This window comes from Anoplophora glabripennis, unplaced genomic scaffold (genome assembly GCF_000390285.2).
Source record: "Anoplophora glabripennis isolate ALB-LARVAE unplaced genomic scaffold, Agla_2.0 scaffold80, whole genome shotgun sequence".
In the NCBI taxonomy this organism is placed as follows: Eukaryota; Metazoa; Arthropoda; class Insecta; order Coleoptera; family Cerambycidae; genus Anoplophora; species Anoplophora glabripennis.
This window is the reverse complement of record NW_019416401.1, coordinates 1,192,935-1,196,650: the sequence shown is the minus strand read 5'-3', so window position 1 is coordinate 1,196,650 and position 3,716 is coordinate 1,192,935. Positions and strand designations below refer to the sequence as shown.

The following is a 3,716-nucleotide window of genomic DNA, read 5'->3' as shown; positions in this document are numbered from 1 at the left end:
TGAGATAAAAGCATTTGTACGGAATAACAAAGGAACATAAATATTTCTCAGCAAACTTTATATCTAAAAAATTAGTTATAGTTGCAAAACTTTTGTAACATTACTAAAATAGAGATGAAAAACAGGAACAGTGAGTAATAATGTAATTTCTATCACAGAACCTTCAAAATTGCATCCAACATTTTCTTTGACTTGGACGAGAGACCGGCGCGAGTGTCATTTCATTTCTTTAGAACTAAATTAACATAATTCTCGTTGTTTTACCAGTTCACATGATTTACGGATTTTAAATAAAGGATACAATTCAATATGTACGCTATGTGCATATGAGTAGATTTCTTTGCTATATAGATAATGTTTATCGCAAATAATTTCAATAGAATTTAATTTTTTCAAATTGGCAGCGGGTTTTAATCCCATAAGAAAAGCTTAGGACCCCCTCTGCGCTCCCCACTTCCCTCGGACCCCGATATACCTCCTTACGGCTGCACTTAATGGAAGGTAGGAAGAGATGCCTTTTACGAAAGACAAACAGACCCTAACAGCAAGCAATACTTTTAAAATGTTTTTAAATGAGTGAAAAACGGTCTTAAAACACTTCTAAAACGTTTTAAAATGTCTGAGTCTGTTTACAAATTTTATAATATTTGACTAATAACATTTTAAAAACATTTTCTAACTAAAACCAAAAGGTACGCAGTACCAATAATCTCAAACTAACCCCTTTTACAGGCAGAATACTTTTGTCTGAAATCTGGCCCCCGCAGAAAAACTATATCCACGTCGCTGGTAGAGTTAATTTCGCCATCCGCTCACATCAATGTAAACAATTTACCTTTATTTACGAGGGTCAGCGAGGCTGTGAAATGTAAATTCTCCTCTGATCTAATCCGACGTACGATGAGGTGGAAAGTGGGTATTTATTTGGGAACGCTTTTCAAATTAGAGAACCCTCCCGGAGTGGCTTATTAATTTCGCAGGTAAACGTTTTCGTCGGTCTAAGTTTCAATTTCAACGTATAACGGCAGGCCTTTGACAAAATGATTAGTTTGTTAGGCCTTTCGACGGCGTTTCAAAAGTTTATGTAAAAGAACGGCATGTTTTAATATTACATCTATTTGTTTCTGATAAGATTAAATTTAGTATGTGAAAAAATAAATGTTTCATTTTATACACAGTGTTAATAATATGGTAATAGTACTAGTCATTTGGATAAGAAACGTACTTTAAATGTTTCAAAAATATAGTGTTTCCACGGATGGGGTACCACACCTTTTATTGTTGATTTTTCGAGAAAAAGTTATTCTAGATAAAAAGTTTTGCTTATCTTGGAAAGCCATGATCAGTAGTAGTAATAAATATGTATTAAATAGGGCGTCCAAAAAATTTCAAAATGTAAAGTGCCTTTAACTTTTGTTTTCGTTAAAAACTGTATTTAACAATGTTCGAGAACTCAAGAAATGCTTAAATACGGGGTTTAGTCAGAAAAGAAGAATAATTATATTTTGCAAATCACGCAAATCTTTTTATCAAGAATAACTTTTTCTCGAAAATCAACAATAAAAATGTTTAAAAAAGTGCGGTACCTCATCCTGGGACACACTGTGTGTCACACCAGAGAAAGTTTTTATAAATTTTATTTTACATTTGCACGGATATTGCACATTAACATACAGGGTGTCTCACAGTGACGGCCCATTAGAATTATTTAAGAGACTAACTACATCGATTTGAACTTTGAATTATTGGAATACCGGGTTTTCGGGCACGCCCTTCTCAACTAAAATAATGGCGTCCACGTACCACGTACCACGGGGGGATAGCTAGACCCCTAAACTTCCCATCCATACTTTCAAAGTGGCTTAATTGCATACAGGGTGCTAAAAATTTAATGCCGGGTTTAGTCAACTTTAAACCTTCGTAAATCGTTTTTTTAATGGTACACCCTGTATGTTTTTCTATATTCTGATACACAATTTTATTCTCTTTAGAACGGTATCAGGGTTCCCTATACTTATCTCTTCTAGTTTTTAAGTTGTCTACTATTTTTTGTGTAATCACCTAAATCATGTAATTCCTTGCGAGGATAGCTGTGGAATTTTGAGGAAAACTTCAAAACAAACAACTAAACTGTCATCAGTTATTTATTATTATTTATTCATAGACGTTGCAATGGGATTCTAAGCAGAACATTTACAGTTTTTAATGAGACATATCCGAATTTTCCACCAATGAGCAGAATAAAGTTAAGATCTTTCTAAAAAATCAACTTCATACATTGTAATACATAATTTTAATTACGTAGGTTGATAATAATAATGCACTAAGATAAAAAATGACTTCAAAAAGTCACAAGTGTTCAATATGACCCCCATTAACTAAGCATTTGTGGATTCTAGAGATAACACCGTCAGTCACCGTTTTTGCTATTTCAGCTGCAGGCAATTCATGGTACGCTCTTCGTATTCGAGCAATCATATCCTCTTTTGAAGCAACGGGTGTAGAATAAACTTTTTGCCAAACATAAAAATCTAATGGAGTGAGGTCGGGAGACCTCACTGGCCAATTCCACGGTCCTAGGCGTCTCATCCATCTATTTTCAAACATTTTAGTCAGTTGTTGATCGATTTGATTGTGACAGTGTGGTGGAGCCCCGTCTAATTGATACCAACACTTCCTTAGTTGGTCTAAAGGTATATCATTTAGAAAGTCTGCCACAACCGTTTGCAAAATATTGAGATATCTGTCGACATTTAAATTTTCTTCGTAGATATGGTAAGAAATTTGGTCATCTTTAATTAGACAAAAAACATTTACGCTAAATTTATTTTGAATGTTTATTTCCCGGATAACATGAGGATTTTCAGATGACCACAAATTAGTATTATGTCTATAAATACCTTCTCTCGTAAATTTTGACTAGTCTGTCCATATATGTGGATCTTCTTGGTATCGCACTAACATCGTTTCACAAAATTGTACACGTTGCACGGCGTCACCCGGATGAAGAGCAGAAAGTAGCTTAAATTTGTATGGATGCATATCATTAGTTCTTAGCATCCTATGAATGGACGCTCGCGAAATGCCTAAATCATACTCTGCGGCACGAGTTGAGGATTCTGAGGATTATATTATCTTCATTTGAAGTTATTGGTTTTGGTAAAATTCTTTCTGCACAAATTCGACCATACTCCTCTAGTTGATTTGCTAAAATTCTCCTTAACTTTTTTCTACTCATTGGTGGCAAATTTGGATATGTCTCAAAAACTATTCTGCTTATAATCCCACTGCAACATCCGCGAATGAATAATAAATTTAAAATATCAGCATTTGAATATGTATTGCTTTCCATTTCTTATAAACACTAAATTAAACTGTCACTGCAAGAGACTAACAACAAATTGACAGTTTAGTTGTTTGTTTTGAAGTTTTGCTAAAAATTCCACAGCTATCCTCGCAAGAAATTATATGATTTTATAGTCTGTTTGGAAATGAAAAACAGTAATAAAACCCCGAGATAAGAAACGGCCATGGGCGTGGTAATATTTCGTTTCAGGTAATTATCGGGTAACACTAATGCTAACAGGTAATGGGTGTACATTAGTATATTTTACTGGATACATCATAGGGCAGGAGCCAGTGTATTGTGACAGATCAATCCAGTCTTAGAGCTGAATATACGAAGACGTGCTAGTGCAGCAGAGTAAAATTCGACT

The 3,716-nt window shown here is 34.4% G+C and overlaps 1 protein-coding gene across 2 annotated transcripts in view; it reads right to left on the bottom strand.

Annotated features, from left to right (window-relative positions):
- Positions 1-3,716, bottom strand: part of LOC108917562 — a 54,152-nt gene that overhangs the window by 11,219 nt on the left and 39,217 nt on the right. The gene's annotated exons all lie outside the window — the stretch shown is intronic.